The sequence below is a fragment of the Tursiops truncatus genome, chromosome 1 (assembly GCF_011762595.2).
Source record: "Tursiops truncatus isolate mTurTru1 chromosome 1, mTurTru1.mat.Y, whole genome shotgun sequence".
Lineage (NCBI taxonomy): Eukaryota > Metazoa > Chordata > Mammalia > Artiodactyla > Delphinidae > Tursiops > Tursiops truncatus.
Genome location: NC_047034.1, coordinates 157,543,003 through 157,565,686, shown reverse-complemented (window position 1 = coordinate 157,565,686; position 22,684 = coordinate 157,543,003). Strand labels below are relative to the sequence as shown.

Here is a 22,684-nt window from a genome sequence, read left to right as displayed (position 1 = left end):
GGTTTGTATTTTTAAAAGCTCACTCTGGATTCTGTGTGGAAACTAGATTGCAGGGGGCAGGAGTGAAAGCAGAGAGGCAAGTCAGGATGCCATTGCCATCATCTAGGCGAGAGACAATGGCCACGTGTTCTAGGAGCCTAGCGATGGAGATGGAGAGAAGCAGGCAGATTCAGGATGGGTTCTGATGTGGCTTCCACAGGGCTAGCTGTGGGGGGCGGTGGGGGAGCAAAGAGAAGAATCAGGAATGATTTTCAGGTTTGTAGATTGAACAACTAAGTGGATGGTGTCCTGCTATGTACTGAAACATCGCCTGAAATGGAGATACTTGGAGGGGAGCTGGTTTGGGGGCCGGCAGAGCAGGGCAGGAAATTAAGAGTTTGTTTTGGCTAAGTTGTTTCAATTGCCTGTTTGACCTCCAAGTGAAGATGACAAATAGGCAATTGGATACAAGAGTCTGGAGCTGGGGAGAGACGTCAGCGGTGGTGATAGAGATTTGTAAACTCATCGGCAAATAGATGATATTTAAAAACCGTAAGACTGGATGAAATCACGTAGGGAGAGAGTACAGAGGAGAGAAGGGAGCTTGGGAGTCCCTGGGAACAAGCCCTCGTTAGACAAACAGGAGCCTGGGGAGAGCAGGTCTCCCAGGGCTGCGGCTCCAGATTGGGGGTCCAGTGGAGCAGACAAAGGTGATAAGTGACAACCATATGAATTGGTGGAATATGTAAGAATTCTCAGAGATCCTTGGGAAAGGGAACTCTGTAAGAGACCGGATTTCCTGAAGTCTTGCAGACTGAGGGTTCAGTTTATTGCTGCTTATGCATTAAAAGGAAGTGTGACCTGCTAGCAGGAGAAACAAGAGGACGTCTGGATCACTCCTCTTTTCATGGGCTTGTCACTCCCACCTACCATGAGCCTCCCAAGGGCAGGTGCCCTGACTCCTTTGCCTCTGTACCCTGTGCCCTGCTCAGAATAGCTGCTGCTTGAATGAGGGAATAGAATGAACGTCTAACAGGCCTTGTACAAATTGTCTAAAAAGGAGACTGTCTAAATAATGAGATCTGCAAGCCAACAGGAGAGGGGACGCTGAGAAACCAGGACCAATGGCTCCTTACAGCCCAGCCTGCAAGCCCTCTTCGGCCATGGAACAGTGGCGCTCTTTGCTGCTCCTCCTGAGCAAGAGAATACTTGCTTCCCTCTCCAGAACGGTGGAGAAACCCATCCATCCCCAAGCAGAGCACCCTGCAGGCTCACAACACAGACAGGAAACATAAGGAGCAGGATTTCTCAGAAGTCCCCAAGGAAGGAAGATGGTGGTTTCTCCGCCCTCTGAGCTCCCTCAGCGGATCCTGGTGGATGGGCAGGGGGAGCATCAAAACCAGTAGTGGGGGGACCCGGGCTGAAAAGCAGATTTTAAAAGCAGTTTCTCTTCAAATCATCTTTCATACCACCTGATAAGCATCTTGATTCACCATGGCATTGGCAGCAGTAAAATGGGCTATATCAAGCAGAACTATCTTGAAACATTTATTTCCAATTCAAAATGGAGCCTTATATCGTGCTTGTCATAAAACTATGTATCCTTCTCTTCCAGATGACTATAATTACAAAGTAGAGCTTGCTTTGACATCTGATGGCAGGACAATAGTATGCTATCACCCTTCTGTGGACATTCCGTATGAGCACACAAAACTATCCCTCGGCCAGATCCTGTGCAGAATAATGAAGAAACACATGATTTAGTGCTGAAAACCAGATTAGAAGAAAAAGGTGAACACTTAGAGCAAGGACCCATGATAGAACAACTTACCAAAATGTTCTTTACTACTAAGCACCGTTGGTATCCTCGTGGACAGTATCATAGACGTCGTAGGAAACTGAATCCTCCAAAAGACAGATGATATTGAGGTTTTCAGGAATCAAAGAGAAATGTTATCCTGCGTCTCATTTGCCATTTGAGAAAATACAATTGGGTATATTCACTAATATGTTATATAGTAAAATAATAAAATGTCTTCTCATATTAAAAAAAACAAAAAAAACAGTACTGGGAAGGGAACTTGAGCAGATGTGGTTGGTGGTGGGAGTGGTGGGATGGGGTAAACTAGAGCTTCTGCCCCCTCCAAAGCTGACCTTTGGTTTAGTTCAGCCGGGAGTTCCCTTGGGATGCAGTGGCCTCGTCAGCCATGAGAGCATAGAAGCAGAGATATCTGTTTAGGAGGAAGAGGAAAGTTGAAGTAGAGATGAGAGAGAAACTTCTGGAAGTTCTCTGATGGCTTCACTTCCTGACTTCAGGCTTTCCCCAGGCCCAGCTGATTTAGGGTTCAATGAGATACCCCTACATCCTCCCAACAAATTGTGCCTGGGGTAGTCTGAGATGATTTTTGTTCCTGAACGCAAACAGAACCTCCACCAAGACAACAGAGTAGCCCAGGACACTCTTGGCCTGGCCTCTTTCACTTTCCCAGAAGGGCTGGTGCTACAGCAGTACTACAGGGAGCTCTTCTCCAAAAGTTCTGTACAGCTGCCCCTGGCTGGATTCCCATTTGTTCTGTGTATCAGTGAAAATATCTCCTCATCCTGTAACCCTTGTTTAGACTCCACTGTCTGTCCTTGTGATGTTTGGAATAACAGGAAACAAGGGCATCCTTCACTCAAGGCTGTCTGGGAATTACACCTGAAAACACCAAAGCCACAAAGGCAATTACAACAAAGGAACACACAGCCAAACCCCAACTGTCCCCTGGAAACCCAAATGGGGAAGTAGTAACTAGGACATTCTCACCTTTGACAGAGGAAGAAACTAACTACCCTAGGGACCTTGGACGGGCCACTGAACTTCCTTGGCCCACAGTTCTCCATCTGGAGAATGTTGGTGGGGTTGGGAAAGCACACACAAACTAGGTCATGAGGATGAAAAGAGAGCGTAGTGTCTGGCACATAGTATGTTCTCAATAAATGTTAATTCTTCTTATTATTAAAAGAGATTCTGGATAGGCAAAAAAAGGGGATTCTGGGAAATAAAATACTTCCAGGTTTGTATTGCTTGAAGTGCTTCTCAGTATGCCTGGCATATAGGAAGGTGTAAAAAATGGTAGCTATCTGTTTAATGTCAGGACAAGAACCGAAGCAAATTCAGGCGAGCCAAAGCCATTTGATTTGGTGGTGGTGGAGCTGGGGGTCAACTCTTTCTTCTTTCTGTTTAGAATTCTAGTGATGTTACCTGAATGTGGTTATGCGATAAAATCGCTGAAAATTTGTTTGATTAAACATTATATTTGCTGACCAGTTAACAACCCATAGAGAAGGCAATCACCTGGGTTTGTCAGAAGTCCATCCTGCAGGAGGACAGGAGTGCCTAGGCAGGGGTGGGGAGGAAAAGGAGGTGGTGGAGATGTGATCGAGGGAAAGTATGGGGAGTAAGGGTCTGCTGAGCTTGGAGGCAGGAGAGATGGGTGAATGGAGAGAGAAAGGAGAAAGTCCCTCCAGAAAGTGGCCCCCTGTTGAAGGCAAAGGCATCTATTTTATTTTACGCCATGTCACATTATTTCATTTCATTTATTTATTTGCAAAGCTGGTTTCTCAGCTCTTTTTATTTCCAGAGCACTTCTCTGGGCAAGTACTAGCCAAACCACAGCATGAGAACTGAGGTCTGACTTCAGGCTCCTTCCATAAACTCCTCACATCCCAGCCCAGGGAAGGGAAGCTGAGATCCCTGTCCTAAATGTGTGTTTGGTACAGTGGGCCAGGAGGATGGCAGGAGGGGTCTTCTAGGCTCCAAGAGCTTCACTTCACTTCCCTTGGTTGGGAGTGAAGGCTGCTTGTTGTCACTAACACTCCATCCTCACCTGGCTCGACCATGACCCTGGGTGCTGATCCCAGCTCTGCCATCTGCCCTCTGTTTGGCCCTGGAAAATCCCCTTCTTCTTTCTGGGTCTCAGTTTCCCCATCTGAAAGGGGAAGTGTTGGACTGAATGAACTCAGAGGGCCTCTCCAGCTCAGTCTGTAAATCTCTGAGGTGCTCGAATGACTAGGGAAAGGAAAGAGACAGGGGCAGGAATCCCAGAGCTTCTGATCAGATGCTGGCCCTCCACCCCCCACTTGGGGAATTAGGGTAAAGCAAGTTAATCTGGTTACTGTAACAAAGGGAAACTGAAGCAGTCTCATTCTAATAGTTCCTTTTTACCTGACTGCAAATTTTACTCTTCTTACTTTTAAATAGGAAAAGCCAGGTGGACAATCACCTAAAGGGTACAGTCTATAGTTTTGCATTCTAAAGGCTCTGGAGTATGAGTGTCCTAAGGAGTGACACAGTCAAACGTTGACCCAGGGGTCATGGTGTATTATAATGATCTGCTATGTATCCCTCTCCCACTAGAGTGAGAGCCCTCCAGGGGCAGAGGCTAGGTCACATTTAGCTGCAAAACAGTAAAAAATATTAGTGGGTTGAGGGGCCTCCTTTTCATCCCTGACTCATGAACCAGTTGAGAAGAATGCCAAAGAATAAACTTTCATCTTTCCTACTGTAGAGCTGTTATTGGAGACTATGTCTTAGAGCTACAGACATAATAGTGAACACTAGTTTTATCCATCCATTTATAGACATTGCAAGGAATATGCACATCTCCCCATGTGACGTCTGTTCTTATAAAACTTGGTGCACAAAGCAGATGTGAATGTGTACTCCCAAAGGGAAAGGAGAGAGGAAGGCACAGAGCTCCACACACTCGTGTTCTCTCCCAAACTCATGAATAATGTAAGTTGTATTTCTTCCTCCAGGAGGTGTGAAGGGGGGGAGACCCAGGAGAGTTATACTAATGGATTTCTCTACAAGGAAGAAGGAGTGGGTAAGAAGCATTCTCCCCTAAGCACTCCGTTCTAGGCATGTATCATGAACTCAGTATGTTCACATAGGGCAGTGGATGTTTATCATCTTTTTGGCTGTCCAGTATCCAAGCCTCTTTCTATGTTTCTTTTTAGGGGAGAAAGTTCATCCAACCACAGAGAGGTAGAGCCTGCTTCTCACTATAGAAGATAAAAAATACCAGAGCTTGCATCTCAACCTCCCTTGAACTGTAGTGTAGACTCATGGACTATTATTTACCAATCTGATAAAACTGATTTTAAATCATAAGATAAGTGACATTAAAAAGTAGGGACCAAGAGATTGGTTCAAGATGGCAGAGTAGAAGGACGTGCTCTCACTCCCTCTTGCAAGGAAACCAAAATCACAACTAACTGCTGAACAATCATCGACAGGAAGACACTGGAACTCACCAAAAAAGATACCCCACATCCAAAGACAAAGGAGAAGCCTCAATGAGATGGTAGGAGGGGCGGCAATCACAAAATTAAATCCCATAACTGCTGGGTGGGTGACTCACAAACTGGAGAACACTTATACCACAGAACCCCACCCACTGGAGTGAAGGTTCTGAGCCCCATGTCAGGATTCTGACCCTGGGGGTCTGGCAACGGGAGGAGGAATTCCTAGAAAATCAGACTTTGAAGGATAGTGGGATTTGATTGCAGGACTTTGACAAGACTGGGGGAAACAGAGACTACACTCTTGGAGGGCACACACAAAGTAGTGTGCACATCGGGACCCAGGGGAAGGAGCAGTGACCCCATAGGAGACTGAACCAGACCTACCTGCTAGCATTGGAGGGTCTCCTGCAGAGGTGGGGGCTGGCTGTGTCTTACCATGAGGACAAGGACACTGGCAGCAGAAGTTCTGGGAAGTATTCCTTGGCTTGAGCCCTCCCAGAGTCTGCCATTAGACCCACCAAAGAGACCGGGTAGGCTCCAGTGTTGGGTCACATCAGGCCAAACAACCAACAGAGAGGGAACCCAGCCCCACCCATCAGCAGACAAGTGGATTAAATTTTTACTGAGCTCTGCCCACCAAAGCAACAGCCAGCTCACCCACCACCAGTCTCTCCCATCAGGAAACTTGCACAAGCCTCTTAGATAGCCTCATCCACCAGAGGGCAGACAGCAGAAGCAAGAAGAACAACAAACCTGCAGCCTGTGGAACAAAAACCACATTCACAGAAAGATAGACGAGATGAAAAGGCAGAGGGTTATGTACCAGATGAAGGAACAAGATAAAACCACAGAAAAACAACTAAGTGAAGTGAAGATAGGCAACCTTCCAGAAAAAGAATTCAGAATAATGATAGTGAAGATGATCCAGCACCCCGGAAAAAGAATGGAGGCAAAGATCAAGAAGATGCAAGAAATGTTTAACAAAGACCTAGAAGAATTAAAGAACAAACAGAGATGAACAATACAATAACTGAAATGAAAAATACACTAGAAGGCATCCATAGCAGAATGACTGAGGCAGAAGAACAGATAAGTGACCCAGAAGACAGAATGCTGGAATTCACTGCTGTGGAACAGAATAAAGAAAAAAAAAAGAAAAGAAATGAAGACAGCCTAAGAGACCTCTGGGATAACATTAAACGCAACAACATTTGCATTATAGGGGTCCCAGAAGGAGAAGAGAGAGAGAAAGGACCTGAAAAAATATTTGAATAGATTATAGTCGAAAACTTCCCTAACACGGGAAAGGAAATAGCCACCCAAGTCCAGGAAGCTCAGAGAGTCCCAGGTAGGATAAACCCAAGGAGAAACACACCGAGACACATAGTAATCAAATTGGCAAAAATTAAAGACAGAAAAATTATTGAAAGCAGCAAGGGAAAAACAACAAATAACATACAAGGGAACACCCATAAAGTTAACAGCTGATTTCTCAGCAGAAACTCTACAAGACAGAAGGGAGTGGCATGACATACTTAAAGTGATGAAAGGGAAGAAACTAGAACCAAGATTACTCTACCTGGCAAGGATCTCGTTCAGATTCGATGGAGAAATTAAAAGCTTTACAGACAAGCAAAAGCTAAGATAATTCAACACCACCAAACCAGCTCTGTAACAAAGGCTAAAGGAACTTCTCTAAGTGGGTAACACAAGAGAAGAAAAGGACCTACAAAAACAAACCCAAAACATTTAAGAAAATGGTAATAGGAACATACATATTGATAATTGCCTTAAACGTGAATGGATCAAATGCTCCAACCAAAAGACACATGCTCCCTGAATAGATACAAAAACAAGACCCATATACATGCTGTCTACAAGAGACCCACTTCAGACCTAGGGACACATTCAGACTGAAAGTGAGGGGATGGAAAAAGATAGTCCATGCAAATGGAAATCCAAAGAAAGCTGGAGTAGCAATACTCATATCAGATAAAATAGACTGTAAAATAAAGAACATTACAAGAGACAAAGAAGGACACTACATAATGATCAAGGGATCAATCCAAGAAGAAGATATAACAATTATAAATATATATGCACCCAACATAGAAGCACCTCAATACATAAGGTAACTGCTAACACCTATAAAAGAGGAAATCGACAATAACACAATAATAGTGGGGGAATTTAACACCTCACTTACACCAATGGACAGATCATCCAAACAGAAAATTAATAAGGAAACAAGAGCTTTAAATGACACAATAGACCAGATAGATTTAATTGATATTTATAGGACATTGCATCCAAAAACAGCAGATTACACTTTCTTCTCAAGTGCACATGGAACATTCTCCAGGACTGATCACATCTTGGGTCACAAATCAAGCCTCAGTAAATGTAAGAAAATTGAAATCATATCAAGCATCTTTTCTGACCACAATGCAATGACATTAGAAATGAATTACAGGGACAAAAATGTAAAAAACACAAACACATGAAGGCTAAACAATACATTACTAAATAACCAAGAGATCATTGAAGAAATCAAAGAATAAATCAAAAAATACCTAGAGACAAATGACAATGAAAACATGACTATCCAAAACCTATGGGATGCAGCAAAATCAGTTCTAAGAGGGAAGTTTATAGCTATACAAGCCTACCTGAAGAAACAAGAAAAATCTCAAATAATCTAATCTTACACCTAAAGGAACTAGAGAAAGAAGAACAAACAAAACCCAAAGTTAGCAGAAGGAAAGAAATCATAAAGATCAGAGCAGAAATAAATGAAATAGGAGCAAAGGAAACAATAGCAAAGATCAATAAAACTAAAAGCTGGTTCTTTGAGAAGATAAACAAAATTGATAAACCATTAGCCAGACTCATCAAGAAAAAGAGGGAGAGCTTCCCTGGTGGTGCAGTGGTTGAGAGTCCGCCTGTCAATGCAGGGGACGTGGGTTCGTGCCCGGGTCCGGGAAGATGCCACATGCCGCTGAGCGGCTGGGCCCGTGAGCCATGGCCACTGAGCCTGTGCATCCAGAGCCTGTGCTCTGCAACGGGAGAGGCCACAGCAGTGAGAGGCCCGTGTACCACACAAAAAAAAAAAAAAAAAAAAAAAAAAAAAAGAAAAAAGAAAAAGAGGGAAAGGACTCAAATCAATAAAATTAGAAATGATAAAGGAGAAGTTACAACAGACACCGCAGAAATACAAAGCATCCTAAGACACTACTACAAGAAGCTCTATGCCAATAAAATGGACAACATAGAAGAAATGGACAAATTCTTAGAAAGGTATAACCTTCCAAGACTGAACCAGGAAGAAATAGAAAATATGAACAGACCAATCACAAGTAATGAAATTGAACCTGTGATTTAAAATCTTCCAACAAACAAAAGTCCAGGACCAGATGGCTTCACAGGTGAATTCTATCAAACATTTAGAGAAGAGCTAACACCCATCCTTCTCAAACTCTTCCAAAATATTGCAGAGGAAGGAACACTCCCAAACTCACTCTATGGGGCCACCATCACCCTGACACCAAAACCAGAGAAAGATATCACAAATAAAGAAAATTACAGACCAATATCACTGATGAATATAGATGCAAAAATCCTCAACAAAATACTAGCAAACAGAATCCAACAACACATTAAAAGGATCATACACCATGATCAAGTGGGATTTATCCCAGGGATGCAAGGATTCTTCAGTATATGCAAATCAATCAATGTGATACACCATAGTAACAAATTGAAGAATAAAAACCATATGATCATCTTAATAGATGAAAAAGCTTTTGACAAAATTCAACACTGATTTATGATAAAAACTCTCCAGAAAGTGGGCATAGAGGGAACCTACCTCAACATAATAAAGGCCATATACGACAAACCCACAGCAAACATCATTCTCAATGGTGAAAAACTGAAAGCATTTCCGCTAAGATCAGGAACAAGACAAGGATGTCCACTCTTGCCACTATTATTCAACATAGTTTTGGAAGTCTTAGCCATTGCAATCAGAGAAGAAAAAGAAATAAAAGGAATACAAATTGGAAAAGAAGAAGTACAACTGTCACTGTTTGCAGATGAGATGATACTATACCTAGAGAATCCTAAAGATGCCACCAGAAAACTACTAGAGCTAATCAATGAACTTGGTAAAGTTGCAGGATACAAAATTAATGCACAGAAATCTCTTGCATTCCTATACACTAATGATGAAAAATCTGAAAGAGAAATTAAGGAAATACTCCCATTTACCACTGCAACAAAAAGAAGAAAATACCTAGGAATAAACCTACCTAGGGAGACAAAAGACCTGTGTGCAGAAAACTATAAGACACTCTTGAAAAAAATTAAAGATGATTCCAACAGATGGAGAGATATGCCATGTTCTTGGATTGGAAGAATCAATATTGTGAAAATGACTATACTACCCAAAGCAATCTACAGATTCAATGCAATCCCTATCAAATAAGCAATGGCATTTTTTACAGAACTAGAACAAAAAGTCTTAAAATTTGTATAGAGACACAAAAGACCCCGAATAGCCAAAGCAGTCTTGAGGGAAAAAACGGAGCTGGAGGAATCAGGCTCTTGGACTTCAGACTATACAACAAAGCTACAGTAACCAAGACAATACGGTACCGGCACAAAAACAGAAATATAGATCAATAGAACAGGATAGAAAGCCCAGAGATAAAACCATGTACCTATGGTCAACTAATCTATGACAAAGGAGGCAAGGATATACAATGGCGAAAAGACAGTCTCTTCAATAAGTGGTGCTGGGAAAACTGTACAGCTACATGTAAAAGAATGAAATTAGAACACTCCCTAACACCATACGCAAATATAAACTCAAAATGGATTAGAGACCTAAATGTAAGACCGGACACTATAAAACTCTTAGAGGAAAACATAGGAGGAACACTCTTTGACATAAATCACAGCAAGATCTTTTTTCATCCACCTCCTAGAGTAATGGAAATAAAAACAAAAATAAACAAATGGGACCTAATGAAAGTTAAAAGTGTTTGCAAAGCAAAGGAAACTACAAACAAGACAAAATGACAACCCTCAGAATGGGAGAAAATGTTTGCAAATGAATCAACGGACAACGGATTAATCTCCAAAATATATAAACAGCTCATGCAGCTCAATATTAAAAAAACAAACAACCCAATCCAAAAATGGGCAGAAGACCTAAGTAGACATTTCTCCAAAGAAGAAATACAGTTGGCCAAGAAGCACATGAAAAGCTGCTCAACATCACTAATTATTTGGGAAATGCAAATCAAAACTACAATGAGTTATCACCTCACACCAGTTCGAATGGGCATCATCAGAAAATCTACAAACAACAAATGCTGGAGAGGGTGTGGAGAAAAGGGAACCCTCTTGCACTGCTGGTGGGAATGTAAATTGATACAGCTACTAAGGAGAACAGTATGGAGGTTCCTTAAAAAACTAAAAATGGAATTACCATATGACCCAGCAATCCCACTACTGGGTATATACCCAGAGAAAACTGTAATTCAAAAAGACACATGCACCCCAATGTTCATTGCAACACTATTTACAATAGCCTGGTCATGGAAGCAACCTTAATGCCCATTGACAGATGAATGGATAAAGAAGATATGGTATCTATATACAATGGAATATTACTCAACCATAAAAAGGAACGAAATTGGGTCATTTGTAGAGACGTGGATGAATGTAGAGAATGTCATACAGAGTGAAGTAAGTCAGAAAGAGAAAAACAAATATCGCATATTAATGCATATATGTGGAACTTAGAAAAATGGTACAGATGAACCGGTTTGCAGGGCAGAAATTGAGACACAGATGTAGAGAACAAACGTATGGACACCAAGGGGGGAAAGCAGTGGCAGGTGGGAGTGGTCGTGTGATGAATTTGGAGATTGGGATTGACATGTATACACTGATGTGTATAAAATGGATGACTAATAAGAACCTCTTCTATAAAAAAATAAATAAAATAAAATTCAAGAAAAATGTAGGGACCAAACAGAATCCCTTTTTGGTAAAGGGGTGGCCATAAGTCTGGTTCTCAATCCCCCACCCCCTAAAGAATCCATGAGCTACCCCAAATCCTTTCCATAAGCTTCTTTTCTGCTTTGATCAACTAAAGTCAGTCTCTGTTGCATATAATTAAACCCTGACTGATGCAGAGGTGTGTACAGGGAGTGGGTGTAAACAACAGACCCTCAGGAAAAGAAGAAGAATCTGAAGATTGGTTAGTGGGCCTGTTGGGATCAAGGGCAGTGAAAATCCAGCTTTAAACAATGGGACTCTGACAGATCAGACATACAATGGTGAAAGAGTCAGTTAAATGAAAACTTCCAGTCACATAAAATGAAGTGCCCATTGAAAGCAAGGCTCTAAGAGGCTGAGTGGCTATTCTATAGAACAATGAGGGGCATATAGACTTCAAGCTCCTATACTAATTACTCAGCTCAAGTGTCCACCTAAAAACTAAGGACTTTTTATGACTGTGATGGAAGAATCTCACCTTTCTTGCAGAGGCAGGAACAGGGGAAGAGGTGTATTACTTGGGCCAACCAGGTCCATCAGTGGGAAGCCAGAACTATAGCAGGTCTGCTCTACTGGAGTTGGAATCATGGAAGTGTTGTAGCTGGTGGTGGTGGTTCTACCAAAGCAGAGAAGGAGGGGGAAAAATATCTCAGCTTCTCCCTTTCTCTTGCCCTCCAACCTCTTAACTCACACAGAAGTCAGAAAACATGACTTACTTATATCAGTTTACCTGTGATATGGAACAGAGGAGGGGAAGGAGAAGAATGGACATGAGAAACAGATTCAGACATGATACAAATGGAAGGTCATCTTTTCCACAGTCTAGAGATATATAACTACTGTCAGATTCCAGTGTACCTAGAAGGCAATTACAAAGTCAAACCCAATAGGAGAGGCAAATAAGGGTAAATTTTTTTTTTGATTTGTATTGGCAAAATCTAAAGCATACATGTTAAAATAGACCCTGAGAGTGCTTGCTAGACCAAGGAGGGAGCAAAATAATTTTAGATTATACTGAATTTATTTGTATGGATCCTTTACCAGAGGTCCTTCAATAGGCTAGCTTGAGTAGCCAGAAGAGTTCCAATTATTTGTTTGTTTGTTTGGCTGAATCTCGGACTAAAGAGTGGTCTACTAAACAAAGTTAAAGGTCATAAATTCCTTGGTATAAAATAGAGTTTGGAGAAGGGATAGAGAGGGGAGATTGGAATACTGAGGACACTTCCATGTTCAATGTTTTCTCCACCCACTAACTGAATTTCTAGAATCGTTCCAGAAGACAATCCTTTATTGAAAGTGTTGAGAAATACATTAGTGAGGGAAACACTGTCATCTTTGAAAAATACTATCATGGCTATTCTCTGTTTAGGCCGAGGATTGTCATAGGATGCTGCAGTTGAAATGGGCTCCCTGATTTCAATAGGGCTACCAGGATCCTAGGGTGGCAGACTCCAAGCAGTAGCACTAAAGGCAAGGTGGACATGGTTACCAAATAGGCACAAGAAAATAATTCAGATGCTAGATGAATAATAAATGCTCACTACTATCTACCTCTTTGCCTGTCCATTGACATAACTCCTTTTCCTAATACTTACACTTCAAAATAAAGCTTCCACCAACTATAACACAACCAACCATTAAAAAACAAAACCAAACCCGGTAATGTATTCCAATTATCTTCAAAAGATTCAATCTAAATCTCACCAGTAACTGCATGTCTACAGTCTGTGGGTGATGGTCACCCCTCTGATAACTGCTATTTTGTCTAAAAATTCTATAATCTGAGCAATAAATTGTAAAATTAACCACCACCACCACCACACTATCAATAATGAAGGAAAGAAGAGAAAAATTATTTTAAAATAGATAAATTGCTGCATTTTATTGAATCTAAGAATCAGTTGTAAAATAACCTCTTATTTTATGTACCATTAAGGAAAATGATCCATTAAATGACGACACAATACTTTCTCATCACTTATAATTTAGAGCTATTTTATAATTATTTAATGTAGATATAGATTTTTATCTTATATAACTTTATGCATACAAAAATTAAAATATAAGAAGAATATATTGATTATGGCATTCCTCAGACTTCTTCATATTTATAGTCCTACCCTGAATTCCTCCCACATTATTTCTCCAACAAAGATTACTTGCCCTACTGCTTTCTTTCCATGCTTTTTTTTTCTGAACATAGAATAACTTTTCATTTCAATGTGGAATTGTACTGCAATATTTTAGAAGGCATTTTAAAGGACAATTAAACTAAAATGAGTATTATCAACAATATCCATAACTCAAATGCAGTTATAATAATGTGAACTGCCATGACCAAGTAAGCATATGTGCATGTAGTAACTATACCATGAATGTTGACTGGTTACCAGCAATAGTGAGATAATCAATTTTAGGATGCAGCCTTATTTCAAAGGTGTTGAAACGTGAAAAAAATGAGCATCTTAGAACTGATGAAACACAATAGTTAATGTAAAACACACATGACACTACAAGGAAGAAAATACAGATCTGTAGTTATAGTTCTTTCTTTCCTGGTGGTATATTTTACTTCTGTTCTCCATTAACCCTTTCATGTTCTATTTAGCTTAATCCAGCACCTCAACTGCTGTTGTTTGTTTGTTTGTTTGTTTGTTTTATCCAGTAGGGTAACCAAAATCTTCATTCTTGAGGATTTTGAGTCATTGGTGGCTATACCAACATAGGGTTACTGTAATGGCAATTCTTGTCTTTTTTCCTGCTTTTGTAATGGGTCACTTTATGTAATTTTCCTTTAGCTACCCATAAGATTTTCTTTTTATCAATTATTTTCAACATTTTGACACTCTTATTGTGGTTTTCTTTGTGTTCATTATCTTTAGGTTTTCTTGAAATTCATGGCATAATGGGTTTATAGTTTTCATTAAATTTGGAAAAATTTTGGTTATTTCTTCACACTCCCCCTCCCCTTTTTCCCCTTGGGACTCCAATTACACATATGTTAGACTGTTTGGTGTTTTCCTACAGGTCATTGAGGTTTTGTTCCTTTTCTCCTCACTTTATCTTTCTGTATTTCACTTAGGATAGTTTCTATTTCTAGGTCTTCAAGTTCACTATTTTCTTCTTGGTGTGGAATATGCTATTAATCCTATCTCATGGACTTTTCATTACAGATTTTGAAATTTTCAGTTCCAGAACTTCCTTCCTTCCTGTGAGGTCCTCTCATGTTGGATTTTTGACTCGATTGAATGTCATTGTTTCTCTCAAGGCAGCTGACCCTATAAGACTCTCTCTCCTTCCAGGTTCTGGTAACTTCTCCCAGTCCTTACCCCTTCAGTTCTAGCAGTGTTGATAGCTTCTATGATTGCTAGCCCCGGGTTCCTACACTACCCCTTGTAGTATTCCTAAGCACTGCTAACACCTTGTGATTAGGCTCTTTGCATACAAACCTCTTAGAAGAATCCTCATTTAAGGTGCTGTTTCCTGTTGAGACCCTGACTAATGCACTGGTGTGTTAGAAAGTTTTTAAAGTATCTAGTTTCCAGTATCTTTGCTAAACATACTTTAGTTTTAATAGTTTATTTCTAGAAATTCTTGAATTTCCTATGTAGACAATCATAGCATCTTATAAATGGTGACCCTTTTGTTTTTTTAAAATACTTATGATTTTGTAATTTTATTTTCTGTTCTTTTTCTTTCTTATTTTTCTAGCTAAAACCTCCATAACTATAGTTGTCTCATTCCTGTAATGTGATGCAGGTGATGGTTCACCATTAATAATTATACTTATTATAGATCTGGGGTAGATACCCTTTTATAAGTCAAGGAATTTTTCTTCTCTTTGAATTTATTATTTTAAAAAGTCATGATCAGGTATTGCATTGTATTGAATGGTTTACGGCATTGTTTGAAATAATCGTAAAGCTCCTTTCTTTTCCTTGTTCTGCTCTCCCTTGGGGTCTTGCCTCCATTCTGGTAGTGGCAAATCAAGGTCAAGGACTCAGAGACTGTTCTTCTTAGCTCCAGCCTGGAAGGGCAGGAATGGAGCCCTATGGGTCCTCTTGGGTAAATTTTGGGCTTCTTGGAATCTTCCGGGTGGAGCATTACAAGATGCCCATGAAGGCCTCATTTTGATGTATTATTTTGCTTACAAAACAACTGCTTAAAAAAAATCCTGATTTATTCAAAACCTCCTTTCTGTTGGAGTTAGGAGAGGAATTAGTAAAGAGAGTGTTGAGGAGAGAAACCCGTATGTATATTGCAGCAATCTTATGAAGTAGGTTATCTGTATGCTTGGCTCACAGGTGAGGAAACTGAAGCCCAGAGAGGGGACATGCACTGCTCAGGACAATGGCAGAGATCCTGGACCTCTGATGCCATACCTTTTGCTCACAAACACTGCTTGCTTCCTCACAACAGGGAAGTGAGATGTAGGTCTCACCTCCCACAAGTGTGCTTCTGTCTTTCCCTGACCCTTGGATCCTCAGCTCTGAGCATCTCTGAGTCTAGCCCCACCCTCCCAGCAGTTCTTCAGTTTGGAAGCATTGTGGCCTTCCGACCCTGCTTCCAGACCCTCCTGGGGTTCTGTGTATCCTGTCAGTGTTATGAGTGTTGTGTATGTATGTGTGCAGGGAGGGGATAGGGTCTGGGTTCCTCTCTGGAAAAGGGATGGGAGCAGAGAGGGGGGTTCTGATTCTGTTTTCTCTGTGGACCAGGCTTGGTGCTGAGATGGGACGGGCACTTGCTGTTGCCTGGTCTGCTCCTATCCCTTCTGTGACCGCAGGCTGGACAGCTTCCAACTGCCTGGTGACTGAAGACTCCCGGCTGCTTCTGGTCTCCCTCTTCTTCCTGACCTGCCCTTTGGACTCCAGCCTGCCCCTCCTTGTGGCATGCTCCTCAGTGACCAACCTGACACAGACCCTGGAGGCTGTGCCCCAGAGTGAGGAGGGGCTCTGTCTCTCTGGTTCCACTTCTGTTCTGTGCCTGGATGACTTCTCCCATTCCCTGGGCTCAAGGTCCTGGGGCTGAGTCTGCATCTCACCCAGCTCCTGCCAGGAGCTCTTGGCAGCTTGGAACAGCTGCAGCAGCTCTTCTTCACAGGCCCCTATACAGTTTACCTCTTCCTACCCCTGATGGCAACCTAAGCTCCCTCCAGGCCTCGCTTTCTTGGGCCCCTGCCTGGATGGGAACACGGGTGTCCAGTTTTCTCCCGGTCTACGGTGGCTGAGTGTCAAGTATAGTTGCCTTCAGAATGTGGGGGAGCTGGCGGACATCTTCCAAGACCCAGTGCATGGCCCCTCCTTTGGCGATGCCTGGCTTCTGGAGATCTGGACCTGTCATTCAACAGTCAGCTGAAGATGGCCAGTCCCGGGGCCCTCCAGGGGCTCAAGCTGGGGACCACACAAAGATGAAGGCAGCTGCAGTGGTGGGACTGGGGCTGCAGAGCCTGGACACCCTGTCTGTGATCAATGACGACACGGCCCAGCTGCCTGCTGGGGCAGTTGCACACTTCGAGCTGCAGGAGCTGAATTTGGCATCCACTCTTGTAGGGCACATAGCTCTGGAGGCCCTGGCTTCCTGCCACAGCCTGAAGAGCTTGGGTCTTAAGAGCAGTGGCCTGATGACTAACCTGCTACCAGGTTTCCTGGAGGCCATGCCCAGCCTTCAGAAACTGAACTTGAGTAGGAACCAACTGCAAGTACCATGCTGGGCACGAACGAGACAGGGGTTGTATCAAGACTGCGGGCCCTGGATCTGTCCAACAATGGACTGCACACCCTGTCCCCAGTCGCCTTCTCATGCTGCCCCAGCTGTGGGAGCTGCTCCTTCAGGGAAACCAGCTGATTTGTCTGCAGGGCCAGGCATTCCAGGGCTTAAGGAGGCTGGGGAAGTTGGACTTGGCCAAGAATCCACTGGGAGACCTGGGCAAGGGCTGGTTGGCTCTGCTGCCTGCAGTAACCGCCCTAAGCCTGCTGGATACCCGCACGGTGCTGAGCTCAGCCTTGGGCTTCCAGGGCGTCTGCATACCTTGAACCTGCAGCTCCCCTCTGGCCCTTCTGAGGTAGTGTTATCCCTGCCCATGAGCTTGACCAGCTTGGAGTTTCATGCGGTCTCAGGCAGGAAGCCTGGGATGCTGGCTTCTAATGTCTTTCCAGTCTTGCAGACCTTGACTCTAAAAGGCTGGGGATTGCAGCTGGGGACCTGGAATGTCACCGAGATCTTCCCTGCCCTTTGCCAACTCTCCCTGCTTAGTGATAGCTTGCTTGCAGGCCCTCTGCTCCCAGGACACCTCCAACCTTTTCCTCCGGCAGCTCTCCAGGCTCTGGTATCAGAAGGTAAGGGGGGACGGGCACAGCCCCAAGCCCTGCTGCATCACGGGGCTGTCCAGCCTATGGGAGCGGAAGCCGCAGGCACTTCAGTCCCACGCCCGGCCCTGCTCAGTGCTGCTTGAGGAGCTGCTGGGTGAGCTGCCCAGGGCAGGTGTTGCATCTGGTCAAAATGGGGTTAGAGACACTGTCTGCTGCTGCTTTCCAGGTCCTAGTGGTAGACTGGGAGGCAGGCCTCACGCTAGATGGCAGCCTCCAGGAGCAAAGTCCCCAGATACCCCAATACAGTAAGTCCCCTACATACAAACAAGTTCTGTCCCGAGAGCATGTTTGTAAGTCCAATTTGTTCCTAAGTCCAACAAAGTTAGCCTAGATACCAAACTAACACAACTGGCTACGTAGTACTGTACTGTAATAGGTTTATAATGCTTTTCACACAAGTAATACATAAAAAACAAACACAAAAAATAAAGAAGACATTTTTAATCATACAGTACAGTACCTTGAAAAGTACAGTGGTACAGTACAACAGCTGGTGTACAGCGGCATCGGGTGAACAGGCAAGAAGAGTTACTGACTGGAGGAGGGAGAGGAGGTGGGAGATGGTAGAGCTGAAGGATCGTCAGCTATAGGAGACGGAGGGCGAGCTGCAGTTTCACTCACGCCTGACGCTGATGGCACAGGTTCTGGTTCCTTGCTGGATTCAATTCTATCTATCCTCTTGAAAAAATGATCCAGTGATGTCTGGGTAGTAGCTTTTTTTTCTCATCATAGATGACACGGTAGTACTGGATTGCATTCTGAATGGCTGCTGCAACCTTCGTGTACCGTCCTACGTTCAGGAGCTGTGCCTCAAAAACTAACAGTGCCTCCTGAAATAAAGAAAATCCCCTTGCCATTTCCTGCGTCGTGAATCTTTTCGGTTCTTCAGTCACTTCTTCTTCCTCTTGTGTCTCTTCGTCCTTTCTCTGGGCCTCCAATTCCAACACGTCTGCATTAGTAAGCTCCTCGTGTTGCACAGCTGCTTCTGCTGATCTCCTTGCCCTTCTTACAGGAAGCCAGGAACTCCTGGATCCTCCTTCTTGTTCAGGGCTTGGCTTCAGGGTCCGAGGAGTCAGAGGGGTGAGGGCAGGAGGTTCCTTTATGATGTGTTTGTGTCCCACTGAAGGCAAGACCAGAGCTGGGTGACTGGGGAGCTGCTGCCTACTCTGGAGGGCCGCCCTCTGATGGGCCGGGGGCTGTGCTTCTGTCTCCTTGAGTGGGATTTTGAGCCAGGCAAGGATGTGGATGACAAGGTGGCAGATGGCATGGCAGGGAGCTGGGTCACGCTCTGTGTGCTGAGTCGCCAGGCCCTGCACACCCCACGCTGCTGCCTGGACCTCTGCCTGGCTGCCTTCCTCCTGCTGGCTGCCCCCCACCCCCCAGGGCTGCTGCTGGTCTTCCTGGAGCTGGTCTCCCGCCACCAGCTCCCTTGTTGCTCTAGGCTGTCCTGGCTGCTCTGCAGAGGAGACTACTGCCTGTGGCCCAAGGAAGATGAAAGAAAGGACGAGTTCTGGGCTTGGTTGGGGAGGTTGGGGCAGCCTGGGTTGGGCTAGAGTGGGTGCATGTGCGTTGGAGGTCGGGGGAGAGGAAAAGCAAGCCAGCCTAGCAGGGAGAGAGTGGGTACGTGTGGGTGTGTGAGCCTGCCTCGGCTTCTGGCAGGAGGTCAGGGTGCTGTGTGTGTAGGGAGGATCAACTGGTGGCTTTGGGGACACAGGCTTTGGAAAGGCTCCGGAGGCTTTCCAAATGAATGAGAAAATTTGGGAGATGGCAAGTGGCAGTGCAGTATGTGATGTGATCTCAAAATCTCCAAGTCCTCAGTAAACCTACTAAATCCATGAAGTTCTTGGCTTAATTGGACTTTTTGTTTTTGATGGAAACCCACATGAGTGAGAGGGCAAAGGGGTTGGGGTCATGGAAACTGTAGCCCAGAGGAAATAAAGTTGGGAATTGATGGAGAGTATGGGGACGGAAGGAGGGCTCTGAGCACTCTTAAGCTGTGGAATGGGGTCCAGGCCAAGTTCAACTAGATCTTCAAGGGGCAAAGGGGCCCCTTGGCTTATAGAGGAATTGGCAGCTGAGGACCAAAAAGCTGGGATACTGTCCAGGAGGCAGCATATTGATTGCCTGTTCCCTCAATAAGAACACAAAGGCACGGTCATTTCTATCATCTTGTTTGAGCCTCATAGCAGCACTGGGAGGGGAACCCGCCCCCTTGACACTCTGTGCTCTAGCCGTGCTAAACTACTTGTACTCCCAGAACACCATGTGCTCTTGCCTCTGGGCCTTTGCACATGCTGCTCCTTCACCCAAGAACACCCTTTCCCCCAATTTCTTTCCTCTGGGGAGAAAAGTATCCTTTAAGTATCCTTTAAGATTCAGCTCAGCCATGACCGGAAGCCATCCTGTTCTCCCAGCCTGGGTAAGCTGCTGCCTCTGGGTTCCCACAATCTCCTGCACTTCCCTTTCTCAAAGTACTGATCACACTGTACTGGCCTTCACAGGTCTGGGAGACTTTTTTTTTTTTTAATAAATTTATTTAGTTTTGGCTGTGTTGGGTCTTCGTTGCTGTGCACGGGCTTTGTCTAGTCGTGGCGAGCAGGGGCTACTCTTCGTTGCGGTGTGCAGGCTTCTCATTGTGGTGGCTTCTCTTGTTGTGGAGCACGGGCTCTAGGCACATGGGCTTTGGTAGTTGTGACACGTGGGCTCAGTAGTTGTGGCTTGCAGGCTCTAGAGTGCAGGCTCAGTAGTTGTGGTACATGGGCTCAGTTGCTCTGCAGCATGTGGGATCTTCCCAGACCAGGGCATGAACCTGTGTCCCCTGCACTGGCAGGCGGATTTTAAACCACTGTGCTATCAGGAAAGCCCCTGGAAGACTCCTGAGCAGTGGTTTTCAAAGGGGGGTGCACAAGGTGAGCCACTGGAGTTTAGGAAGAAAGTGTTAAAACTTCTATTTCTATTTTGTTTCTAATCTCACTTTATTCTGAAGCTAGACTGCTTGCTTTTTAGCCATATGGCTTGAGTAATATGGAATAGTATTAGACACTCTATCAAAGGACTTTGAGAGGTTAAATGACTTAATACATATAAAGTACTGAGAGCAGGACCTAATACTGCATTGTAAATGTTCAATAAAAGTTAGCTTTTCATGTAATTATATACGTACATGTATATCGTTTATAAGTAGATAAATACACATATATTGGGCGTGTGTGCTTAAAACTGTTTTTGCTAATAGGGAACGTTGCTAATTTACTAACAGGAAACTCGATTGGGCAAGTTTAGAGATCAGGCTCTGAGGACAGGGACCAGGTTTGATTCATCTCTGCATCCTTAGAGCCTAATGCTAGCCCAGTGCAGAGAGGGTCTTGATAGACAACTGTGGACAGAAAAAAATGTTGGTGGATGCTGGAGCAGAGAACTGGGATCTAGTTCAGGCTCTGTTGTTTATTTCTGTATGACACTGGGCAGGGTGCTTGGCCTCCTGGGGCCTTAGTTTTCCTCTCCTGTAAAATGCCAGGCATTAATTAGAGGCTGAGGGAAAGCATGGAAAAATTCCAGGCTGGATTTAGGGTGAGGGGCGCCCTCTTGCGTCCTAATGGTGTCCTCTCCCTGTGCATCCTCACCTCCATTCCTCCCCTTCAGGGCAGGTGAACCTGAAGACGACGTTCTTACCTGACCCTGCAAAGCTGCCTTTCCAGCTTCAGAGTCTGACGCTCTGAGTCTTAAATGTCTCCAGTTCTCCTAGCACCTCACACCGCTGCACCGTCTCTCTCCCCACTCAGCACCCTGCTCCACCCGTGATCTTTTCCTTATGCAGGTATGGGGCCGAGAAGAAACCTTTGGAGTTATATGCCCCGAAGTTCAAATCCCAGCCCTGGCTCATATTAGCTATTTGATCTCAAGCAGGTCACTTCACCTGTCTAAGCCCTCATTTCCCCCTTTTAAATTGGGGATAATAATACCCACCTCATAGGGTTGTTGTGAGGTTTCAACAACAATGAGTGCTTGTAGGTTGCTGTTACTGAGTAAAATCACATGAGTTATTACTACCAATGAGTTGGAACATATTTCACAGGGGACAAGCGCTTTGAATTGGGTCTTTAAAATTAAGATATAGAATTCCCTTAATTTTAACAATAGCTAACATGTGTTGAGCATTTGCTATATGCTAGGTACTGTCAATTTCCCCCAAATCTCCTAACTATTAGTAAAAATAATAATAGCTAATGATTATTAAACTCCTTCTGCCAGACACGTACCAAGGTCTTTACCTATTTTTCCCCATTTATTCCTCTCACAAACCCTAGCAGGTAGATGCCATTATTATAATTCCCATTTTATAGATAAGAACACTGAGGCATAAAGAGGTTAAGTAATTTGCCCAAGGTTTCACAACTGGTGAGTGGAAAGGCCTACATCCTGAATTTGAAAGTAAGACGTTTCAAACACAAGCACCTTGACTTCAGAGACCATGCTTTACCTGCATTAACTCATCTAATCTTCACAATACCCTGCAATGTAGGTTCTGTTATATCACCTGCATTTTACCGAGGAAAAATCTGAAGACAAAAGAGACGCGATAATTCGTTCAAGGACACACAGCTATTAGGTCGTTGGGCTGGGATTTGAATCCGTTTCTGACTACAAAACCCACATTCTCAAACCCATTATTAGATTGCTCATACTCCAAAGTATTCACAACGGAACAAAGCAACTGCATTTATATTAAAATTGTTGTGATTATTATTCTAATAACGATTAACATTCTTCCAACACCCAGGAAGTGCCAAGTTCCATACTAACTGATTTACATAATAATAGCTAATATTCGCTGTTAGGACCCAAGTTCTGAGCTAACGTTTTAGGTGTATTATCCCAGTAAGCTTCACAAAAACCCAGCGACATGGATGCTATTATTATCCTCACTTCACAGGTGAAGAAAGCGAGGTTCTCAATTGATCCAAAGTTACGCAGCTTAA

At 43.7% G+C, this 22,684-nt stretch overlaps 2 pseudogenes; both read left to right on the top strand.

The window, feature by feature from the left end:
* The first annotated feature begins 1,399 nt into the window (after window positions 1–1,399).
* On the top strand, window positions 1,400–1,968 carry LOC101315683 (large ribosomal subunit protein mL42 pseudogene; annotated as a pseudogene).
* Window positions 1,969–2,377: 409 nt separating this feature from the next.
* Window positions 2,378–19,258, top strand: LOC101336033 (toll-like receptor 12; annotated as a pseudogene).
* Window positions 19,259–22,684: the final 3,426 nt, after the last annotated feature.